At 45.7% G+C, this 18110-nt stretch overlaps 1 protein-coding gene across 5 annotated transcripts in view; it reads left to right on the plus strand.

Annotated features, from left to right (window-relative positions):
- The window catches only part of Fam169b (family with sequence similarity 169, member B), an 89251-nt gene that overhangs the window by 3385 nt on the left and 67756 nt on the right, over window positions 1-18110 (plus strand). The gene's annotated exons all lie outside the window — the stretch shown is intronic.

The following is an 18110-nucleotide window of genomic DNA, read 5'->3' on the forward strand; positions in this document are numbered from 1 at the left end:
TTATGGCTTTTCCCTGTATGCGCTCCGACCTTTGCTGTGGTTTTGATGGCCACCGGTGGCTCAGATGACACACAGCAGTCTCCCATTTATCATTTCCACATGTGTGAGATCCTAATGGGTTGGAGGCTTGCATAGTTGAACTGTTGCCTGTGCTTTGATAGCTGTTTCCAGAAACAGCTTGAGCAAATCTCGTCTACTGGGGAATCCCTTTCTTTTTAGTAGAGAAGCATGAAAGGAAAAAAAAATAATAATGCTTTCAGGTAAGGTGACTTGCCAGCCTCTACTTAGCTTCACCGCTGAAAACCGAGGAAGGACATTCCTCCCGCAGCTGTGCTCTGTGTTCGCAGGAGGGGCCCCCGGGAGGTTTGGTTTGGGGCAGTGCCATCCAAAAAGAGATTTGGGGGTATCCACAATAATTTACATCCTGATGCCCCCCCCCCCATATCCGTCTCCTCCCTCCTCTCTCTACATGTTTTTTGGTTCCCTGATGCCAAAAACCTTCTTAGGTTCCACTGGGCCATCTGTTGCTGTCATTTCAGCTTAGAACAGAATGGAAAGGAAAGAGAAAGCCAGACACAGCCTGGTCTTGTTACCATCCTTTTTTCTTTCTTCTACTTCTTCTTTTTCTTTCTTTCTTTCTTTCTTTTTTTTTTTTATCTTGAACTTCTTCCCTTAGCTATGGACTGCTTTATGAGGCTGCATTGCCTCATAAGGATTAGTTGAGGCCCTGTGTATGTGGGAACTCATTGCTGGGCCCTGTGTCATATTAATAGTGAGCATAGAGAAAGCCATTTCTTTTGCCTTTTGAAAAGTGGGATGTCCTGATAATTTGTGCTGCTAATAAAGCAGAGAGGATTGACCGATAACGGAGCTAACAAGCAGGTTGGGGGTAGTTCAGAAACTTGCATTGTTTGCACGGCTTTCTATGGAAGGGAACAAGAGGTCAAGGAACAGGGAGAAGTGAGTGGGGGCTTGTTTGGAGGCCTTCCCAGGTCCTTTTAAAAGAATTGAGCATGCCAAAGACCATATGTCGGTTTGTTTGTTTGTGTGTGTGTGTGTGTTTGTTTGTTTGTTTGTTTTGAGCCCTCTTCAGATCCCAAGGAGCTATGCCAAGAAGTACTGGTATGGGCAGAGCCCTGAAGTGGGGCTGGGGGAAAGGAGAGGACATGTCACAGGACTCTAAAGGGGCCAGACACAGCTATAGTTTGAAAGGCATTTGCAGAGGCAAGAAAAGGAAAGAATATTATTAGGTGGAGGTCTCCCACCTTGTCAGACTCAGGTCACCAGCTTTGGTGACAAGTGCCTTTACCCACTGAGCCATCTCACTGGCCCGGCCTGTGCGTACTTGTGTGTGTCTGTGTGCGCACGCGTGTGCACTCACAGTTCACTTTTAGCATGCTGTATGTCAGCTATAGTCCTGAGCCCTTCGCAGGCAGGACTGTAGCTGACCTTTACATCAGACAGAACTGGTGAGGAAACAGGCCCAGAGATGGACTGGGGTGATCTGTCCATAAAGTGGCAACACTGGCATTAAAACAGAGGTTTCTGGGGGGCTGGGGGTGTGACTCGGAGCATTGGGTTTCCTCAGAAAGTGGGAACTCTCCTCTCCAGTTCAAGAAAGAGAGAGAGAGAGAGAGAGAGACCATGTAGCTGGTTGAGTCAGTTCATAAAGGTGTTTCATAGATGACCTCATGTTAACACAAGCTTAAGTCACACCACCAGTAGTTTGGATCTTTTGTAGTCCATGATGACTGAGTGTCCTCGGAGGGGGATGTGGGTTTGGCAGGTTTGGGGTCTCAGTGTCTGGGAAACGGGACCTCAGTGAGGACAGGATGGAGAGGGGCTTTGCTCACAGCTGTCCTGGAGCGCCCCACTGGGGTTTCCAGTGAGACAGGAAAGGGAGGGAGCGAAAGTGGAGAGCGGTGTGTAAACGTGTACTTGGCTCTGAAGGTTGTAGGCTGCTCCCTCCTCAAGCAGACTCTTGTGGGTCCTTCTGCTTAGTGCCCTGAGCTCCCTTGGAGAGAGTGGAGGCAGCAGTTCCTGTTGGATGTTGGCAGAAGCCCTTGATGGCTCTGCATCTAGGAAGGATGGCTGGGAGAGAAGCTTTGCAATCAGGTGTATCAAGCTTGCATGCTTTGGGTAGAGTGTCCTGGCAAGGGCTCTGGGTACCTTGACTTCTAGCAGGGCCAGTTCTCCCAGTAGCTGAGTTTCTGTGTATTCTCCATTTTGTGATTCTTGGTGCACTGTGGCATCTGTACTATAGCCAGTTCTTGCTTGCAAAGCACTAGATTTCTGCACTTTCTGGGCTAGATATGGCCGGGCTCACAATCCCCTTCTAAGTGTCTTGTCGTGGACTAGTCTGATGGGGTGTATGACCAAGTGGCCAGGAATCAGACTGAGCCCTGGGACAGAAGGCTAACTGACTCCAGCTAAGGTTGTGCAGCCCTGAAAAGTTCTGCATCGAAGGACTGTAGAAAATGAATGTACTTTGTGGTAGAGGAAAAAGGGTTTGTGGCTACAGTTGAAGCACTTGGTCAGAGGGCAGACTGTCTTTTAAGGGTGCAATTGCAGTTCGGTGTCTGCTGGTAGCCTCTGAAGGTCTTGGGTCTTAGAGTACGGTTAATGAGCGTGGGGCAGCTGTGATTCTGAGACGCTATGCACACCTATAATCCCAGTACCCTGTAGTCTGACCCAGGAGAATTATAAGGTCAAAGTCAGCTTGGTCAGCTTAGTGAGACTTTGTCTCCCACCCCCATCCCCAATACACACACAAAAGAAAAGAAAAGAAAGAAAACAACCTAGGCTGCCTACTTGGCTTTCCACCTGTCCTCCTGGGTTACGGGCTTACCTTTCCAGAGTTTCTCATCAGCTAGATTGATAAGAGACCCCCAAAGCCTTGTGAATTTAAGGCCATTCCATGGCCATTCCATCCCTGCTATTCTTCCTGTTCCTTTCCCTGGTCTTTAGAACCCTCTCACTTTAAGACCATTGCACCCACTCATTCAGTACCCCAAAGCTGTGGCCCCACTTTTAAGAGAAAACAGATTTAACTGGCACCTACCCTGAGAGTTGTCTCAGGACAACTTCCATAGGTGTTTGTGCCTTCGAGACAGGACAGCCACTAGGCGTTGAGTATCCAGAATGAGCAATATGGGGCTGAGCTCTTTCTGCTCTGTGTGGGTTGCCAGGGAGGGATGCCATGTCTCCACCTAGACAGCTTGACTTGCTGAAATTAAGATAAATGTGTTGTTCTTGGAAACCAAGTCTGTAACCACGACTTGAAAATTCCACTAACGGAGAGAAAGCTTCGTTGATTTCTTCACTGCCTTTGCAGAAACAAACTCTAATCTGAATATTTCGTTCACTGGTAAGTCCTTGAGAAGTTAGCGTTGTAGAGTCTTCACCATCGCAGAAAGCGTCTCACGCGGGACAGCCCATCGCGCATGCGTACTCTGTTAACTCTGCTCCACGGTGGATTCTTTTTGGCGTGTATAGACGGTTACAGCTATGTTAGGTTCAGAGCATGTGTTAGAACGGTTTGTTGTCCACTTGACCTTTGTATTTTCCTACAAGCGATTTGTGTACTACACGTGTGCTGCTCACGTTTGGACAGAACCTCTTGGACAAAGGAGCTAGGTGGTGGGGTGGGTAGGATGTAGCTGGCACAGCGGGCATAAATCCTTGGGGTCAGGTTCCCTGATCCAGTGGAGAATCACTTCCATAGCAAGCTTGGAGCCAGGCTGAGATCCTGTCTAAAGCGCTATACAGAAGGGAGGACGCTGCTTTATTCATGTTTTGTTACCCCACAATGCATAAACATTAGATAAAAATATTAAAAATATTTGGTGTAAAAATACAACATAAATTCTAGTTATTTGTTCATAACTATCTGCTTTTAATCATAATTTTAAGCATGATAATAGGCAGATCATCTTTTAAAATCTTTTGCCCTCCTTTATCTTAAATGGCATCCTGTCTACCCTTGCCCTGTTTCCGTTCTTTTCTATTTTGAAATTTAATAACCATGTTTCTCTCCTTTTTAAGTGCTAACTTAGAAATTTTAATATTCATACTTGATTAATTATTCTGCGATAAGTCAAATTTTAACTTCCCTTGGAATGAGTTAGGGGCCTTCAGAAGTTCTCTCCCTATTGTTTCCTCCCCAGCTCATATGCGGTGATGGTTCATTGTCAACTCTACTAGATTTAGAATCACCTAGGATACACATCTCTGAGCAAGTCTGTAAGGGTGTTTCCAGCGAGACTTAGTTGAAGAGAAGACATGCCCTGAGTGTGGGTGGTGCCGTCCTACAGACTGAGGGCTTGGATTGACTGAGAAACAGAAAGTGGCTGGTGGCAAGCATCCATTTCTTTCTCTTTGCTGAGCTTGGGTACAGTGTGACCAGCCCCTCCCTCCCCCCCTTCCTGCCGACAGGAGCTGTTCTTGTATTCTTTCTTGTGTTCTTGTGGACATCTCTTCCTCTCCGAGGTAGACCTTGTCCTCAGGCTATGAGCTGAACTAAAATCCTTCCTGAAACTTCTTTAGTCAGGTAGTTTGTCCCAGCCATGAGAAAAATACCAAACACACATACACTGCCCTTGAAGCTTTAACTTTTTCTTGTTCCTTAAATTAAAATGTTTTATGTCGTATGGTCAACATCAGCACATCAGCTTAGACTCTATCCGAGTTTATTATTGTTTCCCAGTCCCCATTGCTTCCTAACGAGCCTTTTCTTCTAGAGGTCAATTACCTATATGCTAATGTGCCTAAGAAATAATTATATCGGAGGTCTTCTCACAGCAAACTCTTGAATGATATGTTTCTAATATTTCTTTATTTCATCTGATGTCTTGGAAGTTGTTTTTGCTAGAAGGAGGAGGAATGTTATTTACCTTTATTTAGCTCATTAAAAATGACATTCCGGGCTGGAGAGATGGCTCAGTGGTTAAGAGCACCGACTGCTCTTCCGAAGGTCCTGAGTTCAAATCCCAGCAACCACATGGTGGCTCACAACCATCGGTCATAATGAGATCTGACGCCCTCTTCTGGTGCATCTGAAGACAGCTACAGTGTACTTAGATATAATAATAAATAAATCTAAAAAAAAAAAAAAGGCATTCCATTGTCTCCTGCCTTCCAGAGTTTTGTGAAGAAGGCAGCTGTCCACTTATTAGCAGCCAAGTGGAAAGATCTGTAGATCTGTCCTTTCTTCCCGAATGCTTCCAGGTGTGCGTGTGTGTGTGTGTGTGTGTGTGTGTGTGTGTGTGTGTGTGCGCGTGCGTGCGCGCACATGCGAGTGTGCTGTTTTGCAGTGTGACTAGTGTGTCTAGGTGAGGGATTGGTTAAGATTACAGAATCTAAGAGTAGGTGTCATCATTAACTCATCTACGTTTTCTTCACGTTTGGGTTCTTCCTTCGTCTTCTCCTCCTGGAAGTTTAATTAGTCTGCCACAGCATCCCGTATCTCACGCCACTGTGCTTGGTTTCTCTTTACTTTCCAAGTGTACCAGCTGTGTCTCTCTCTCTGCTGTGTTCTGGGTCAATGACTCAGCTAAGATGTTCCGTTTTAGAAATTCTACTTCCCTTTCCTCCTCAATTCTTACTGGGCAACGTGAAAGGTCTCGGCGCCCTTTGTTTCTTACTGTTTCCCCGGTCACATTTAACATCTGCATCTCCTATAGCCTGTGGTTTCAGTGTGCCATATATAGTCTGTCTGCCTCTTCAATGGTATTTGCTTCACCGTATGCTCAGGGTCTTTTTTTCACCTAGTCGTTTTGTTTGTTTACTTTGGTTTTGAAACAGGGTGTCATTATGTAGCGCCAACTGGCCTGGAGTTTGTTACACAGATCAGCAAAGCCGAAAATTCATAGAGGTCACTCTACCATTGCTTCCTGAGTGATAGGATTAAAGACATGCACCACCATGCCCAGGAGCTTGAGGAGTTTTACAGGTCAGATTCTAATGACCTCGAGCCTGGTACCCTTATCTTTAGCCCAGAAGCACTAGTGACTGAATACTGAAGAAGGTGGTGGCACTTGGCTTTCAGCAGTTTTCAATGCACTATGTGGAAGCTCTCCTTCTGAAGGCTTCCCATGCCTTTTAGCTTATACTGGTTAGAATACCTTAGTAAGATATTTCTTTTTTTTAAGAAACTTTTTTTTTACAGATTTATTTATTTATTACATGTAAGTACACTGTAGCTGTCTTCAGACACTCCAGAAGAGGGCGTCAGATCTCATTACGGGTGGTTGTGAGCCACCATGTGGTTGCTGGGATTTGAACTTCGGACCTTTGGAAAAGCAGTTGGGTGCTCTTACCCACTGAGCCATCTCACCAGCCCAGTAAGATATTTCATAATTTAGAGGATTGGACATCCTAGTTTTCTGTTGGTATGCTCCTTGACTTTCTGGTAACGCTAGAACCATGATTGACTTAGGCTGCTTCCTGGGTTAGTTCATGAAGCCACCACAATTGAACGCTGCCCAGTGAATTTCATTGGCCTTTTTGGAAAGAAGGATTAAAGTACATCAGCGTGCCAAAACCTGGCTCACATGTGTCATCTGTCTTGTCACCTTCACCGCCATCTCTGCTCTAAGCTGTCTCTGCGCTTGCCTGAACTTTGTGAAATGTCTCTGACTCTGGCCCTTACTTACCACAGTGTGCTCTGGATGAACCAGTAAGCATTCTTTCCACACATCCGTTTCTCTCTTCTTGCCATTTCTTGCAACATTCTCAAAGTTGACGTCAAATACTAAGAATATATTGGCAAAAGACCTGAGAGGACATTTCCCAAAGAAGATGTACTGGTGAGCACCGGAAACATGATGCTCTCTCTACGTTACCAGCCATCAGGAAAGCACAAGTGGAAACCACAGGCTGCTATCCCCTCCGCCCCACTGGGTGGCTACCATAAAACACCAACAAGACAGACAATACAAGTGTAGCTGAGGATGGGGGGAAACTGGAATTCTTGTGTCTTGTTGACAGGAGTGTAAAATCTTTACAGCCTGATGTGGAGAGGTAAGCGCTGTAGTTCTGTGGCAGAGTGCTTGTCTAGTATGCCAGAGTTCTGGGCTTCAGTCTTCACTACTGCTACCAGAGAGGAAGAAAGGAAGGGAGGAAAAAGCCTGCTATGGAAGTTTTGAAAACAATTAAACAGAATTACCATATGGTCCAGTAATTCCTCTTCTGGATGTACAGACTGGAGGACCACAAGCAGGAACTTGGACAGTGTTTGTACCTCCAAGTAACATGTTTCATATGTAAGAGATGGAGAACAACTGAAGTGCCCTTTGTGACAAAATGTTCTCAACAAAGGTCTTCATTGGGCTGTGAATGAAGAAGTGCAGCTACAACAGGGATGAACTCTGAAGCCAGTGTGCTTAATGAAACGAGTCAGCTGCAAATGGCAAAGGCTGGGTGGTCCCACTTGGACGACTGTACCTTAATAGTCAAACTCCGGAGCTGGGGCGTGTACTGGCTGCAGGGCGCTGGAGAAGTGTTAGAATCCGGAATGTGGAGGGTGCTCTTTCGGTCTGAGATGGGGGAGGAGTAGTGAGGACGGCACAGTGGTACAGATGTGCTTACAGTCCCACAACTGTACATGGCCAAATGGTAACCACAATGAAACTATCTGAAATAATTATGGAGATGTATTGTGATTCCCATTAAAAACTAAACTTGAAGGCAGAGGCCAGATACTCCGTCCAACCCCCTCCCCTGCCTGCAACAATGTTTCTCTGTGTAATAAGCCCTGCCTGGCCTAGAACTCATTCTGTAGACTAAACTGTCCTTGAACTCAGAGACCCACCTGCCTCCGGATTGCTGGGATTAAAGGCCACGCCTGGTGAAGTTCATTTACTGGCTCAGTGGTTAAGAGCACTGACTGGTTTTTCCAGAGGTCCTGAGTTCAAATCCCAGCAACAGGTGGTGGCTCACAACCATCTGTAATGAGATCTGATGCCCTCTTCTGCTGTGTCTGAAGGCAGCGGCAGTGTAGCTGAAGAACTTGCACTAGTGTAGGTAGCCCATGAAAATGGAAGTAGAATATTCCTTTTTTCTTTTATGACTGGCTTATTGCCCTCAGTGCAGTGGCCTCAAGTTCTGTTCACGTCAGTTGCCCCTAAATTCCCTTCCCTTTTAAAGCTGAACTACATCCCATGCTGTGTGTGTAGAGCACCTCTCCTCTGCCAGTGGACGCTGGAGTTGCCTTTTGCTTTGGTCTTTTGTGACCAGTGTTTCTATGAATAGTTTGCAAGTTCAGCATCCTCAGAACTAGGGCCGCCATGAACTGACATTTAAAGTGAGTGGTTGATTCAATATTAATTAGTAGGGAGACCTGGTGAGCTAGCTCGACTGTTGAGACTAACCACTGCTGATGCAGAGGGCCTGGGTTTGACTCCTAGCACCTGGCCTGACTCGTAACTATCTGTAACCCAAGTCCCAGCGGTTCTCATGCCCTCTTCTGGCCTCTGTGGACATCAGGTATAGATGTAGGCGAATACTTAATACCTACAAAATAAAAAGCTTTAAAATGGTGGGAGGCGAGTCATCAGAGCTCTGCAGGAAATCTCAAGGTCTGGATTTGAGTTTTTACTTCATTACTAATTAACCTTTGAATCTCTTTTCCCTCACTGGACAAACGGTCAGTGCACTGTGCTTTATGGACTCTGTGGGGTTGATACACATTTCACACAAGTTGTACGCGTAAAAGCCCTTTGGAAACTGGGTCCCTCTGCCAGTGTGAGGTTTCACCAGGACTTTGATGTGATCACGTGAAAACACACCACTACCCTTCCCCCATCCTCTCATACTTTAGAAACATTGTTTATCCAAAAAACCCCCACAAGATATCATGTTTCCTTTCTATTCCGTCACAGTAACACAGTAACAGTAACTCCATGCAAGCATCAGCATTCTGCTTCCTGTACTTCTCAGCCTTAATTTAGACACACAAGTCTGGCACTCTGTAAAAGGCAGTTATCGAGGTGCGCTTCCAGTTGTTGAGAAGCAGATGTTTCCCCTTAGCAAATCCTCTCAGGTCAGAGGAGCCTGTTGAACTCTGCGATGGCTGTTCCTGCTTGTCAACTCCACCCGGAATGAGCTGCAATCCAAAAACAGAGGGCACACCTGTGATCCAGATCTTGGAACTGGAAGAGACAGGTCTTTGATCCAGATCTTGAGGAACAGTGGCCATGATGGGCTAGGCTCAGGCAAGGTGGTACACGCCTTTAATTCCAGGAGACAGAGGCAAGTGGATCTCTGAATTAAAAAAAAAAAAAAAAAAAAAGCTTAGGTCCAGGCCTGGTGGTACACATCTTTAATCTGGGCCACACCTTCTGCTGGAGGCCTACAGAAGGACAATGGAAGAAGGAAGGGTTTATTCTTCGCCAGTTTGCACTTGCTGGCCAGCACATCTGTTGGAACCTTCTTCAGGATTCCAGCTTGTACAGAAGACCAGCTGAGACACTTAGCCTCATGGGACTGAGCGACTTCTAGATTCTTGGACTTCCTATTCACAGCTGCCCATTGTTGGGTTAGTTGGACTGCAGACTGTTAGTCATTCCAGTAAGTTTTGTGACTCTAGAGAACCCCGACTAATACAAACTCCACCTATTCTCAGGGGCTGCCCATCAGAACGATGAGCCAAGTTCTTGAGCAGTGGGGCTGCAGCTGAGTCCATAACCCGGCTTCCTCACTGAGACTCTGGGTTCCTTCCTCTCTACCCACTTGCTCTTCACGAAACTCACATGCAGGCTAGAAAGCCATTTGTTCCTCTTCAGAAGTTTATTTAAAATGTAACAGGTGAAGACCCGTAGGGGATGTGGTTTTTGTATAGAAGTGCCTGAAGTCACTAGGAGAGCCCTGATGTTTGGTTGGGTCTGAGAACTGTCATCTATTGGCATACAATGAATGCATCACAGTGGTGAGAGGTTATTTTTCTTTGTCCTTTGGGTCCTGGGAGATATGTGGTTCTAGTTCCACGCTGAGCAATTGTCCTACCACAGGGCTCCTTTTCCGTCTTCAGGACTGCCACACACACACACACACACACACACACACACACGCGCGCGCGCGCGCGCACGCGCACACGCACACACGCACATGCACACACACACATGCACACACGCACACGCTCCGTCTTACTGATACTAGGGTATTTTCATGTTTTTAGTGATTAAACTCAGAATGTTAAGACTGGGGTTTTCTGCTCTTACTCTGTTGCTCTCTTACTCTCTTTCCCTCTTACCTTATTCCTCTCTGTCCTTTCTCCCCCTATTCCTCTCCCCCCTCTCTCTACATGGTCTTGGCAAGCCTCTACTCCTCTTGTCTCTCTCCTTTCTCTCTGCCTCTACTCTCCTCCCAATTCTACTTCCCATGCCCTAAATAAACTTTATTCTCTACCATATGTATGTATATATACACACAACCGTGTGTGTGTGTGTGTGTATATACACATACATATATACAGACTCAGGCTTTCTGTCTTGTCCTGTGGGTATGACAAACCCCCTCTCCCTTTCCAGCAAAGCCCAGACAAATAGTAACCTCACAGGTGACCAGCTGGGACCAAGTGGCTCCATGTCTCATGGGTGAGGAACTTGCACTTGTAGCAGCTGTGACCGGGAGGCCTTTCTATTCATATAGAAGTAGCTACTGGAGATGCTATTTCCTGTTCTCTGTCCTCCTTCTCAGGGATTCCATATATGTCACTGAATATGACACTTCCTTGAATGTTAAAGGAACAGAATGCTACAGTCTCAAATAATATATTTTTTAAAGTTTATTTTTCTTTGTTATTGGATTTTTTTATTAGATATTTACTTTATTTATATTTCAAATGTTGTCCTCTTTCTTGGTTTCCCCTCCGAAAATCCCCTATCCCTTCCCCCCACAGCCTGCTCACCAACCCACTCACACCTGCTTCCTGGCCCTGGCATTCCCCTACACTGGGGCATAGAGCCTTCACAGGACCATGGGCCTTTCCTCCCATTGACTAGGCCGCCCTCTGCTACATATGCAGCTGGAGCCGTGCGTCCCTCCATGTGTACTCTTTGGTTGGTGATTTAGTCCCTGGGAGCTCTGGGGGTAGTGGTTAGTTCATATTGTTGTTCCTCCTATGGGGCTGCAACCCCTTCAGCTCCTTGGGTCCTTTCTCTAGCTCCTTCATTGGGGACCCTGTGCTCTGTCCTATGGTTGGCTGCGAGGATCCACCTCTGTATTTGTCAGGCACTGGTGGATCCTCTCTGGAGATGGCAGTAACAGGCTTCCGTCAGTAAACACTTGTTGGTATCCACAAGAGTATCTGGGTTTGGCGATTGTATATGGGATGGATCCTCAGGTGGGGCAGTCTCTGGACCACCATTCTTTTAGTCTCTGCTCTACACTTTGTATCTGTAACTCCTTTCATGGGTATTTTGTTTCCCCTTCTAAGAAGGATCGAAGTATCTGCACTTTGATCTTCCTTCTTCTTGAGTTTCATGTGGTCTGTGAATTGGATCTTGGGTATTCCAAGCTTCTGGGCTAATTAATATCCACTTATCAGTGAGTGCATACCATGTGTGTTCTTTTGTGATTGGATTAACTCACTTGGGATGATGCTTTCTAGTTCCATCCATTTGCCTAAGAATTTCATAAATTCATTGTTTTTAATAAGCTGAGTTAAAAGTTTATTTTCTGTGTGTATGTATTATGTGCGTTTGTGAATGCCAGTGTGCACATGCCAGGGCACATGTGTGCACATGCCAGGGCACACATGTGTGAACATGCCAGGGCACATGTGTGCACATGCCAGGGCACACATGTGAAGGTCAGAGGACAACTTTTGAGAGTTAGATCCAGAACTTGACCTCTGGTCACCAGGCACTCTCAGCAAGCATTTTTACCTGCTTGGTCCTCTTGCTGGCTCTTCTCAGGGGAAAAATGGTTTTATGCTGTTCATCTGCACTGTTATTCAGGTTACAAGACTTAAAGACCTTCATATTAAAAGCAGTTAGAGGCTGGAGGGAGGGCTTACAGGGGAGAGCGCTTGCTGCACTGGTATCATACAGATCTGAAGCACACCCCGGCACCCCGGTGCCCGCGTGAAAGCTGAATGTGGCTGTGCACATGCCTGTAATCTCAGCACTGGAGGGTGCAAACATGGATCATTTTGAATGACTGCTGTCCATCTGCCTAGCTTCAGAACCATCGAGAGGCTGGAATAGAGCGAAGACTGATTGATAGAGCAAGACATCCAATGTCCTTCCCTGGGCGGCTAAGCGTGCACCCCAGAAACGTGAACTTACAGCATGCAATAACCAAGCTTTACTGGAAAGGGAGAGGAGCTTTGTCATACACCCAGGACAAGACACACACATACACACACACACACACACATACACACACACATACACACACATACATACACACACACATACACACACACACATACACACACACACATACACACACACATACACACACACATACACACACACATACACACACACACATACACACACATACACGCACACACACACATACACACACACACATACACACACATACACACACACATACACACACACACACACAGCAATTAGGAGCTGAAACATTCTTATATCAGAACTATCACTGCAAGGTAGGAAGATTTAGCAGATTCTGGCAATAGCTAAGTTTCTAAAGTTATCTGCGAGAGAATTAGAAACCCTGTATTTATATAACCAACACTCATAATGAAGTTGTTCAAACCCTTGCTTCATCCTATTGCATTAGCTACTAATGAGAGCTAGTCACAGGTAACTCTTTCCTAACACCAAGGTGTTATATATTGCTTATTTCATTACAAAACAAAACCAGGACCATGTAAACGTTTGCGTGGGTGTCACATAAAGTCATCTGCATATTTTACCGTCTTAGATGAGGGACAAGCGATTGTTCTCAGTTGAGGCATTGACAAGTTGCAAGTTGGCCAATATTAATCATGCGACAACAGAGCAACAGGCAGCCTGTCAATCACCAGGGAATAAAACCCACTGCCAGCCACCTGCAGACCTTCCACAGCGCCTCCTTGACAACTTTGCTCATCTGCTCAAAAATTCTAACATATTCTACATTCTGTCTTCCAACTTAAAAAAAAAAAAAAAAAGAACTTTGCTAAGAATATTTTGGCAATCAGATGCTTTTCAAAAAACAACAAAAATATCCAAGTGTTTATTGGCCTCACCTTCTGTTCTCTACTTTATTGGAAAGAGATGTACTGTGGCACCATTGACAGATGCCTTTTCTGGTGGCAGGTTCTTTGTGGTCTGACTCTGGACTCAGACTCTTGCCTGTTTGCCATCTGTAATAGGGATGGGCCCTTCCCCTCTTGCATTTTTTCAAACACTGTTCTCCAAGGTATGTTCTGTCATCTGGCAAATGGCACCCTGGGACCAGAGTCCCTTGTTAGCTGAGTTTGGGATATAAACCTGAATGCTGCGAAATTTTCTTTCTCTCATCCTTCCCTTCTGCCCTTCCTTCCTTCCTTCCTTCCTTCCTTCCTTCCTTCCTTCCTTCCTTCCTTCCTTCTTTCTTCTTCCTCCTCCTCCTCATTTGTTTGTTTGTTTTTTGCTTTTGAGACAGTGTTTCATTGTGTAGCCATGGCTGGCCTGGAACTCCACCTGTAGGCCAATCTTTTCTCAAACTCATAGAGCTCTCCCTGTTTCTGCCTCCTGAGTATTGGGATTTAAAGGCACGTGCTACTGTTGCCTGGCCTGCTACAAAATTTCTAACAGTACTTGGTTGCTGATGGGACTCCCAGGCATGGGCTCAGAGTCACCTTCCCTAAACATGCTGGCATTAGAATCCCACCTTGTGTCATCACTAGCTTATCCCGAGCATATCTGCAGACCTAGTGTTTCACAACAAGCATCAGGGGAATGGAGTTATAGGCAGGAAAGAGGTGGGGATGTGCACGAAGACTTTCAGTCTTGAGAGGAGTGCAGAGTGTTAACTCACACGATTCCCTGGTGGGTGAGTTTTCAGAGTTTTTTTCTTCTTAAAAATAAAAAACAAAACCCTAACATTTGTGGGGTGTGTGTGTGTGTGCGCACACGTATGACACAGTGCACCATGGAAGTCAGGGGACAACTTGCAAGAGCTGGTTCTCTGGTTCTTCCACGGGGGCCTGGGATTGCTGGGGTTGTGTGAGGCTTCCTGGCAAGTGCTTTGAGCAAGATGCAATGAGCCATCTTGTCAGTTTTCTTTCTTTTTTAAATGTTATTTCTCCTTCTGAGAAAGATTCAACCATCCTCCCTTGGGCCCTCCTTTGGGTTTGTTGATTATAGCATGGGTATCCTGTATTTTATGGCTAATATCCACTTATAACTGAGTACAGGCCATGCATGTCCTTTTGGGTCTGGGATACCTCACTCAGGGTGGTACTTTCAAGTTCTATCCACCTGCCTGCAAATTTCACAATGTCCTTAGTTTTCATAGCCAAGTTGTATTCCACTGTGTAAATGAACTGTGTTTTTGTTAGCCATTCATCATCTAGGTTGTTTCCAGTTTCTGGCTATGGTAGAAGATGTTACAGGATGTTTGGCCCTCCTGACTCCCCCTTCCTGAGTGCTAAGGTCACAGATGTGAGTGATTATACCTGCTTCTCTGCAGTGCTGGGCCTCGTGCAGCCTTTGTGAGCTCTTTCAACTTTGCAGTGCCCCCAGTGCCTTCTTTTAATTTTAATTTAACTTATGTTAAGACAAGCTTCCCTGACTGTCCTAGAACTTGGTATGTAGACCAGGCTAGCCTCATGCTCACAGAGATCCTCCCCCCTCTGCCTCCCAAATGCTGGGATTAAAGGTGTTTGATACTGTATGCCTGGCCTTTTTATTTTACTTTTTAAAGATTTATTTATTTTATGTATATAAGTACACTGTAGCGATACAGATGGTTGTGAGCCTTCATGTGGTTGTTGGGTATTGAACTTAGGACCTCTGCTCTCTCCAGTCAACCCTGATCGCTCTGGTCAGCCCCACTCACTCAGTCCCTGCTTACTCCGGCCGAAAGATTTATTTATTATTATAAATAATTATACTGTAGCTGCTATAGCACACCAGAATATGGCATTGGATCTCATTAAGGGTGGCTGTGAGCCACCACGTGTTTGCTGGGATTTGAACTCAGGACCTTCGGAAGAGCAGTCAGTGCTCTTACCCGCTGAGCCATCTCGCCAGCCCTATTTTACTTTTTAAAAGTTAAGCACACTGGGCTGCCGATGTGGCTTAGCCACAGTGTGTGTTTTTGGCTTGTGCAAGACCCCATGAACTCAGTCTCTAGCACCAATAAACAAGTAAACAAATAACAAGATAAAGATGAAATACAGTTATCTTCAAGTTAAAAATAAGCTCCTTCCCCTTCCCCCTAAACAGGTTTTTCTTTCTCTAGCCCCGGCTGTCCTAGAATTCCTGCTCTGTAGACCAGGCTGGCCATCAGAGATCCACCTGCCTCTGCCTCCTGAGTGCTGGGGTTAAAAGCATGAGCCACCACCAGTAAGCACCCTCTTTCCCTTTTAAGAATTTATTTATTTTTCCTTGAAGTAGATGAGTGTGTTTAGCATACATTATATCTATGCACCCTCTGCAAGCTGACCGGTCTCTCCGGAGGCCAGAAGAGCATGTTGGCTCTCCTGGAACTGGAGTTACAAAGTAGTTGTGAGCCTACAGGTAGGTGCTGGGTACTGAACCCAGGTCCTGTGGACATGCAGGCTCAGTCATCTCTCCGGCTCCAGCAGGGCATCCTTTAATGGTTTCTTTCGAGGCTCAAGGTGTGTACTTGTGAATTTATTTATTTATTTTTAAACCTCATTCACTTTACAGACGCAGCCCTATGGACTGTATGGTGTTGAGCCACAGGCGCCTCTGGTCAAGCCAGGGGTCCTGATGAGGTGACTTTTGGATTTTGAGACATTTAGATGTTCTGGGGATGTCATTTAGTGTGTTTGCAGAGCACACACCTTAGGTAGGGTTTTACTGCTGTGAACAGGCACCACTTATTAAGGACAACATTTAAATGGGGCTGGCTTACAGGTTCAGAGGTTATGTCCATTATCATCAAGGTGGGAACATGGCAGCATCCAGGCAGGCATGGTTGGTGCAGAAGGAGCTGAGAGTTCTACATCTTCATCTGAAGGCTGCTAGGCAGCTAGGATGAGGGTCTTAAAGCCCCCACCCACAGTGACACGCCTACTCCAACAAGGCGACACCTCCTAATAGTGCCACCCCCTGGGCCAAGCATATACAAACCATTACAGCACACAAAGCTGTCTTGCTGCATGCTCCTAGAGTTTTCTGCTCATGTCTGATGAGAAACTAGTCTTTAACTCTCTGCGGAGCCCAGAATTGGTCTTTTACCTTCCTGTAGTAGATTCTTCTCTAATAAACATTCTGGAATAATTTAATTTTAGAAGAAAATTCACTTGCATGAAAAAAGATACAGAAAAAAAAATACACAAGAAAAAATGTTTGATCTGCGGCACCCGCTCAGCTTCCTTTTGATGGTAGAACGGAGTTGAGTTTTTTGTCCTTGTGTTGTTTTTTGTTTTTGTTTTTTTTCCACATTATCTGGAGCAAGAATCTTCCTTACTGTAATTGAAGAACAACAACCCACATGACAAAAAGAGAGAGAGAGAGAGAGAGAGAGAGAAAGAAAGAAAGAAAGAAAGAAAGAAAAGAAAGAAAATCCTGAGTCATTACAGCCAGCTTTTCCAATGACATAATGCCCCATAGTTACTGCCAGGTAGTGCTTTTCAATAAAGCCAAGTTTGTAAGACCGGGATTAGTAAAATTTGAAATATTTCCTTGGTGTGTCTCAGAATAATAGTCTCATCTTAGAAAAATGGTGCTTTGCCAAAAATGAAAGTGTTTCCCTGCTCTTTGTGGTAAGGGAGTATGGGGGGAGAGTCTTGTGCAAACAGCGTACTGAGTCCGTGCGTTGAGCCCACCGACATCTGTGTTAACAAGCGTTGCTGTTTATGGTCCAAGGACCGTGCATTTCTGGGCTGGATTGAGTGACGGCTGCCTTGCTGGGCTGTGGGTGACAAGAGTCTGAGCAGCTCTCTGAACTCAGGCTTTGCTAAGGGAATGTCGAGCCTTCTCCATATTTTCTGTAGAACAACATTCTGATGTGCACCGTTATTTTTGGTTTTCGGGTGATACTGCTAGCATGTGCTCAAGTGAATTCATAAACCCGGGCTTTATCTAGGAATTTCAACTTCTTTACAGTCTGCAGTGAGGTATTTCAACTGTATGCCTTTTTAATAAAAGCGTTTAGTGTTACGCTGCAGAGATTACATTCTTTTGGCTTTGGAAAAGTATTTCCTGTTCGGTCCAAGCCATGAAGGCCTGTCAGGGGCTCACATCTGGAACCCACAGGGGAGGGGCCTGTCTTCCACCACCAGAATCAAGAATGGCCTATCCCAGCCCGGACCAGTTTACTTCCCAGGGCCCCATGGGGTGGGGCCCTGGCTTTCTCCTGGGATGGAGGAGGAGAGTCCCTTTTTTCTGTCCATTTTGGATATCTATCCCTTCTACTTGGTGAATCTTCAATTTTCAGGTTCCCTTAGTTTTCAACGTTATTTAAAAAATTTTTTTTATTAGGTATTTATTTCATTTACATTTCCAATGCTATTCCAAAAGTCCCCCACCCGCTCCCTTACCCACTCCCCCACCCACCCACTCCCACTTCTTGGCCCTGGCATTCCCCTGTACTGAGGCAGATAAAGTTTGCATGACCAATGGGCCTCTCTTTCCACTGATGGCTGACTAGGCCATCTTCTGATACATATGCAGCTAGAGACACAAGCTCTGGGTAGTTCATATTGTTGTTCCACCTATAGGGTTGCAGATCCCTTTAGCTCCTTGGTTACCTAGCTCCTCCATTGGGGGCCCTGTGATCCATCCAATGGCTGACTGTGAGCATCCACTTCTGTGTTTGCTAGGCCCCGGCATAGTCTCACAAGAGACAGCTATATCTGGGTCCTTTCAGCAAAATCTTGCTAGTGTATGCAATGGCGTCAGCGTTTGGAGGCTGATTATGGGATGGATCCCCGGATATGGCAGTCTCTAGATGGTCCATCCTTTCGTCTCAGC

This window comes from Mus musculus, chromosome 7, assembly GCF_000001635.26.
Source record: "Mus musculus strain C57BL/6J chromosome 7, GRCm38.p6 C57BL/6J".
Lineage (NCBI taxonomy): Eukaryota > Metazoa > Chordata > Mammalia > Rodentia > Muridae > Mus > Mus musculus.